Here is an 8,147-nt window from a genome sequence, read left to right on the forward strand (position 1 = left end):
ATCCTATAATTAGGGAGTTTGGGATTGACATGTACAGACTGCTATATTTAAAGTGGGTAACTGACAAGGACCTGCTGCTGCTAAGTCGCTCCGACTCTGTGCGACCCCATAGATGGCAGCCCACCAGGCCTCCCTGTCCCTGGGATTCTCCAGGCAAGAACACCTACTGTATAGTAAAAAAAGAAAAAGATATTATATTATCGTCTCATAAGGCTGTGGTCAGGGATAAACGAGATGATGTGTCCAAAAGTCCTAGCTCTGAGCCTGGCATCTGGTAGGCATTCAACAGTTTGAGTGGCTCATTTTTTCTTCACTCCAACATGACCGTGTGGTCTGTTAACCCAGCATTGCTTCAGCTAGAATCCTATTGCAATTGATCAAGTTGTGAGTTTCTTTGGATTTAGATGTACCTATCGAACGGGTTTAGATGTTTCCAAGTTTGCTCAGGTATTCTGTCTTGAATTATTACCATCATCAACACAGCAGCTTTTACTGAGTGTTTACTGCATACCAGGCATCAGGCAATATACTTGAACCCAAAACTGCATGAAGGTCTGTGTTCTTAGCCACCCCTCCCCACTGCCTTTCAACATGGCTAATTCCATCCTTTATAGGATGGAATTTAGGAGTTCTCCTAGGTTAGATTTTCCAAGTTTTGCTTTTGGAGAGTGTATCAAACTCTAGGCTCCCGGTCACTGGTTACAACTGGTTTTTGGATTTCTGATGACACTGGCAGTGATAAGACAAGTAATGGTTTAGCCATGTGAGGTCTACTAAGTCAAGTGGCATAAAGAGAAACATGAAAAAGTACCAGGCGGTGGGGATGTCAAACTCTTGGCAGAGTTCAGTCCAACTGGACTGGGAGGGGTTTTTGACTATCCTGAGGATCTGTTTCGAGGAACAATTCTTGTCCTGATGCTGAGACAGCTGGATCTTAGGTGAGTCATTTACTTCTCTTGGGCCTCAATTTCCCCTTTTGGAAAATGAGGGGATTAAACCAAATTGCTGGTTCTCAAAACTTTGATGTGCTAGATTCCTGGGCTCCACCCTGGTAGACTCGAATTCAGTAGGCTTGGGTGGGGCCTGGCAGCCTCCTTGGGGATAATCTAATCCCCATTAATCTGAGAAATGTCCACCTAGACTGTGACTGACATTTGATTTTAAAGCTAATGTCTCAGGAAATGTGAAGTGTCTTTTGAGGAGGAGGAAGATCCATTCAAGGCACCCACACAGGAAGAGACAAGTGAAGTTCAGAGAGTCCGTGTGTGTGTGTGTGTGTGTGTGTGTGTGTGGTTAATTGTTGTGTCTGATTCTTTGCGATCCTTTGGACTGTAGCCCATCAGGCTCTTCTGTCCACGGGATTTTTTCAGGCAAGAATACTGGAGTGGGTTGCCATTTCCTTCTCCAGGGAATCTTCCTGACCCAGGGATTGAACCCTCATCTTCTGTGTTTGCAGGCTGATTCTTTACTCGCTGAGCCATCAGTAAATCTGCGTAACAGACATCTGAGATTGGTGCTTGCTAAAATTCTGAGACTCAACCAAGAAGGTCTTCTAGAAGGTTCCCCAGGGCTCACAGATTGACAGGAAACCACAACAGGGGTAAAATGCAAACATAACACACCCTATCAGACTTGAGGGCAGTTCCGTATGTAGTACAATAACTCGTATCATGGAAAAGTTTATAAGTCATTTGTTTTAAATCTGTGTGTGTATCACTGCTATGTTAGGATCTACTGTAGAGCACAGGGAACTCTGCTCAATATTCTGTAATAACCTTAAATGGGAAAAGAATTTGAAAAAGAACAGATACATGTGTATATATAATTGAATCACTTTACTATACATCTGAAACTAACACAATATTGCTAATCAACTGAACGCCAATATAAAGTAAAAATCAGAAAAAAATGTGTGTATATGTATGTGTATTTTTTAATTTTGGGAGTATGGAGAATTCTGGAGGAAAAGGAGGTGAGGATTCAAACAAGATTGCTTTTTATATTTACATCTCATTTTATAAAAACACTGATCTCTGAGTAGATTCTCTTGAGTCTTTTTGATTACTAATCCACAGTGATGAAATCCCTAAGACAAATCTTCAATTTCCATAACATTTACTACATCGTGCTACAACTCGAGGCCAGGGTTTTTTTTTCACAAGAAAAAATATTTGTAGGAGTTGATTGAGTCCAAGATTGTAAATATAGATTTCATTGGTAAAGTGATCAACTCTTATATTGACTTCAGGAATTAGATATAAGATTCAAAAGCATGAAAAGCACAAGGGCTATAGTAAGTGCTCAACAAATGTTGGCTTTATTATTATTCAGCATTAGGTGATCAAGGGATTGACTTTCACTAATTTGCTCTTGAGCTATAAACTGCTATTGACCCAGGGAGAGTTTCTAAGAAAACAAAGTTCTTGACATTCCAGGGACTATAAGGGAAATATAACTTCATCACTGACTCAATGGACATGAATCTGAGCAAATTTTGGGAGACAGCGAAGGACAGGGAAGCCTTGCATGCTGCAGTCCATGGGGTTGTAAAGACTTGGATATGACTTAGGGAGTGAATGACAACAACAAAAATAACCTCCCTTTATCACACTTGAATCCAAAGAGCTTTATCCCACACTGCTATGTGGGATCCTTCAGCTGCTTTTATTTTTATTTATTTATTTGGCCTCTCCATGTGGAATCTTAGTTCTCTGACCAGGGATCGAACCCTCACACCCCCAAAGTGGAAGCATGGAGTCTTAACTACTGAACTGCCAGGCAAGTCCCTTTCAGGTTACTTTAGATGATGCTCTTAAATAATGTTCTTTAAAATACTTTATATTTAAGCATAAACATAATTGTGTTTATGCTTAAATAAATATCTGTGCTGAAATATATTTTTATGACAGGCAATGGTTTTGCATGTGTGCTGATATAAAATTTTCTTGTAAAATAAATTATTCAAGTGGAATAAATAAGTTGATTCAAAGAAAGCTGTTAAGTAATCATAGTACAGGCAGTACCCAGAAATGATAAAAACTGTGGCAGTGGAATGCAAATGATCAAGCCTTGAGAAGTGTTGTGTGATGAACTGAATCTGCCTGTTCCCTGTTTTGCTACATATGAAAATATTGACCCTCATTTTATAGAGTTTGCATATGTTACACAGTTATAAAATTTTCATTCTGGGCAACACTGTGAGATCATCACAGAACAACCCTCCTTGCTTCAGATAGGTGGATTCTGAGGTCTAGAGATGCTGTGCCTTGATTAAGTGCAGTACACTGCAGAGGAACTGGGGTTTGATCCTGTTAGAGAAAACGTTCGTACTTTCTGGTGGTCTAGACCTCAAGAGTAGAAGAGGGATAGTCCTTTACCCCTAGTTCATCAACAGAGACACTGGAAGAGAGAAATTGTGTTCTCTGGCAGGACCTCAAGGGGCATCAGTGTTGGAATATTCCAAGGTCTTTTGGTACACCTGAAACTAACATGATACTGTCAATCAACTATACTTCAGTTTAAAAAAAAGGAAAATAAGAACAACAAAAATACATCATCCTATCAACATGAAGATGCCCAAATGCCTAAAACAGTGTTATCATATGCATTCACTTCATTTTTTTCTCGCTTTTCTTTTTTTGTAGATTTATCTTCTCTTTGCTTTATTCATCGAAACCAGTGTGACTTCTCAACCACACCTGTCCACAGAAGTATTGCTAATCATTTGAGATGACTCAGGAAAAAAAAAACAAAACCATAACCCATCTAGACTCAACTGTCTTAAGAAATCCATAGGATCATATGTCTATTCAGTTATTTAGGAAGAAAAAAATAGAAATATTTAGAGATCTTTTATTTGGAAGAGGATTACATTTATTCTCTTTGACTCCAAGGTATAGAAGCAGAACCAGGAGGGTGAGATAATGGAAAGACAAGTTTTAGCTCAATGAGAGGAAATACTTTTAGTTAATTCAAGAAGTGAGTTGTCCTAAGAGAGGATGGACCCTCCTCCCTACACCCTCCCTCCCCTCCCCATTCCCCACCCTCCCCCCCACCCCCCCCACCACCACCACCAAGACTAGAGGTGTTCATTTTAGGTAACAATCCTAGAGGACTTGTGGAAGGGAATGGTCCTATCTAAGGATGGGTGGGTGAGGTGGCTGACCCAAGGTCTTTGCCACTTCTGAAGGTCAAGTCTGAGGTGGCCTTCCTTGCCTTTCAAATGGTTCGTATAGGGAGGTGGCCATGATCTGCAGTCACTGTCTCAGTTCTATGTAAAAAGCAATTAAATCATTTGGGAACTTTCCCTCCCTATATGTCTTGAATACATGCAAAAAATTACATGTTTTTGTTGCTAAATGGGAAAACATGTGAACACAAGCCAGCTAATTTAACTATCTGTTATTGTGTTGTATTTTAAAAATCAGGCTGTTAAATACTTAATAGTTTAGGATTTGCATCTTAATCTGGATTTTAATAATAGGCAGTAATTTTTAGAGAAGTGTCAGCCTGGAAAGTCCAAAGTTTTATCATTTCACACTCAGAAAACTGCTATTAAGAGCTTATAATTTGGACTATAAAATGCAGAATTATTACGTTAGACCAGGTGAAATGGTCATCTTGTAGATTAAAAACTTAACACTGGCAATTTCATACGGTTTAACCAGTCCATCCTAAAGGAAATCAGTCCTGAATATTCATTGGAAGGACTGATGCTGAAGCTGAAACTCCAATACTTTGGCGACCTGATGTGAAGAACTGACTCATTTGAAAAGACCCTGATGCTGGGAATGACTGAAGGCAGAAGGGGATGACAGAGGATGAGATGGTTGATCACCAACTCAATGGATGTGAGTTTGAGCAAGCTCCAGGAGTTGGTGATGGACAGGGAAGCCTGGCGTACTGCAGTCCATGGGGCCGCACAGAGTCGGACATGACTGACAGACTGAACTGAATATTAAGATGTTTATAAACAGTTTTATGATTACTAAAACCTGTAGACATTTTTGACTATACTCAGAATTTCCCCTGCCGTGTTGATCAAAGAAACAACATTGTAAGCCAGATGATAATCCGGCATGATTTCTTCTAAAAAGGCTCAAGAGTTCCTTTCAGCTTGTTACACAGTGGTTTTTTTTTGTAAAGACACTGAGCCCTCTAATGTGCAAATCAGTAAGAAGGTAATTGTTCCAGCAAGTTTTGCCCAGCAATGAGAAGCAACAGGATAAAACTCCTGCCCTTGTTGAAGCCAGGCAAGGAGACTGTGTGTGGTAGTGCTTTGGGGTAGAAGGGAGTGATTTCTGAAGTGACGGTTTAACACAGTATAATCCCAGCATCATTGCCTGTTCACACGAGAAGCCACAGCTTCAATTTAATGGCAGGCAATAGGAATTTCACACGGTCAGCACCAGTTGTTCAAAACCTAAACTAGTCTCTAAAAGGGAAGGATCAAAACTAAAAATTTGGAGGGATTTAAGCTCCAGATTCTCTTTCAAATATAGTGAATCAAGCATCTTATCTTTTCCATAGGATGTTTCTATGTTAAAACGAGCTTCCCTCCAGTTACTTTCCTGAAAGCTCTGCTTTACAGAGTATGTCATTTTCATGTACTGCAGGAGAGCTACTTAAAAAGTCATGCTTGTTGATGAATGGGGAGATATGACATTTCAAACTCCTGTAAGAAAACCGGGAGACTGTTGGGGATTCCCCTCTGCCATTTGTTAAAAATGAATAAAAATGTAAGCCCTCAAACTTTATATGCATTTTAAAAATAATGGCTGTGGGACTTCCCTGGTTGTCCAGAGGCTCAATACAAGGGGCTCAGGTTTGATTCCTAGTCAGGGAACTAGATCCCACCTGCTGCAACTAAAGATCCTGCATCCTACAATTAAGAACCAGTGCAGCACCACCCCACACCCCCGCCCCCCCAAAAAAATCATGTCTATGTGGAGAAGTAGGGCACTGAAAGTAGTTCAGTCTATTTTACGTTGAAAGAGGCTCAGAGAGTTTCGGTGACATGCCCAATGCCTACTGGAAACAGAAGACAAGGACCCTGACCACATGCCACCTTCTTAAATAAACTAGGAAAACAATCAAACATCAGTGTTTTCTGCATGATCACTCTGACAGGAAAGAAGTTTAATTTGATTTTCCTGCCCTGTGGTTAAAAGCTGCCAAATCCCATCTTAGTTTCTGCCTGTTGCTCTAGCATTGCATGGGCAGGCTCAGTCTAGATAGACTTGTTTTCCCTGCCATCTCCAGCTTAACAAAGGAACCACTTCCATTTAAGAGACTTTAATACCAGAGCAATCTTGACCTAGCAGTTTACCACCCACATTAACCACTCCTCTGCCCAGTTTTGACAATGTACTAAAAAAGATACCAAGTTTGTTGGGGCTGACCTGGTTGAAGTTCTTAGCCCTACAATACCCTACACCCAGAATATATTATTTAAAAAAAACTATTTTTGAAAATTTAGCTGTGCTGGGTCTTCACTGCGGTGCACAGGCTCTGGAGTGCGCGGGCTCAGTAGTTGCCGTGAGGGCTTGTTGCCCCAGGGCATGTGGGCCCTGTTTGCTGACCAGGGATTGAACTTGTGTCCCCTGCTTTGGAAGGTGGATTCTTAACTGCTGGACCACCACCAGAAGTCCCTGATAAATTAGTTTTTGATTCAGAAAGAAACAGGAGAAAGATTTCATGTGTTTTAAAGAAAAAACAGATACCAACGGGGTGTTCCCAGCTTTGTTTCCTTTCCTCCTCACTCTCAGGCAGCTGGACAAAGTCATAGTCACTGTGGGCTGTGAGCTCAGTCGCAGTGAATTCACTATAAATCAAGTCTTGTCCATACAGACAAGCTATCTACATGTAAGTAAAGGGTTTACCTTTACTTGGACTTTTTTTTTTTTCAGTGTAAAACTTTTTTCTCATATGTGAATGTAGAAATTTACTACTTTTGGGGTTGAAAACCATGTGACGTGACTACAATATAAGGAAACGAATTTTCTCAAGTGTCTTGTGCAAATGTACTTACAGTAGTTTACGTACTTTGGTGAGACAGGACCTTATCTGGATAAGCAAATTCATTAACAGCTGTGAAAGGCCACTCCATATTGTCCCTACATTATAATAACAAAATTATAAGCTTGCCTTGCATAAGAATATTTAGTGCATTAAAAACACTGAGACTCTTTTTTCCATTTTTTTATTACATTTGGACCTTTAAGAAACATATACCATCAGTTATACCACTATTCAGTAAAAATCTATTCTAGTTTTTAGAACGCATATGTGTCACAAACTATCTTGCTTCTAGTCTCTAAGACTTTACTAAGAGTTTATCAAAAAGGTTGGCTCTGACCTATGGGATCCTGAGCCTTGAGGTTTTAAATGTTTTGATTATTGTAAAACAACTTCCAGTGGATGAACCTTAATTCCCAGCTGTTTTCTTTCTAGAATGGGCTAATCATTTTGAAGTTACATATTCCTTTACAAGAATATTTACTTCCTTCAGTTTTCTGATCTATTCTGTCTTTGGAAAACTCAGGGAAAAAAAGTATTTTTCCCCCTGTACAATAAAGATGAGTTCTCACCAGAACATATCCAATATTAATGATAACAAAAGGCAGTATAGATAAGTGTATATGTGCCATGTTCACTTTAATGACTATTCATAAGCCAGTAACTAACTATGGAGACTATTTCTGGATCAATACAATCCAAGTGTGGTTGTAGGTACACTCAACACATTAACACAACTCTTGGTATCTGACACTGATGAAAAATAAAAAAGGGTAGGTGAACAAACACATACTCATACATTATTACGTTCTCCAAAAGCTGTTCTTTGTGGAAGGAAACAAGAAAGGGGACCTTCAGGAAGCTATTGACGGGGACTGGGAAGGCTTAAAGCTATGGCTTTGGTAAGCACCCAAGTGAGCTGTAGGAAGGCATTTGTACAAGTAGATTCTGCAGCATCAAAGGATAATTCTCTAAAAGAGGTGGGCATTTTCTCAGTTAATCTAAATTCTGAGGCTCTCAGCAGTTGAGGGCTAGAAACAAGATCCAAAGAACCATCTTTGCAACCGCTTACGAAAGGTGACTGTGCCATTCAGCTCGTGATGCTAAATGGTCCAAAAGCCTTTGGTGGT

This window comes from Bos javanicus, chromosome 19 (assembly GCF_032452875.1).
Source record: "Bos javanicus breed banteng chromosome 19, ARS-OSU_banteng_1.0, whole genome shotgun sequence".
NCBI classification, from domain to species: Eukaryota; Metazoa; Chordata; class Mammalia; order Artiodactyla; family Bovidae; genus Bos; species Bos javanicus.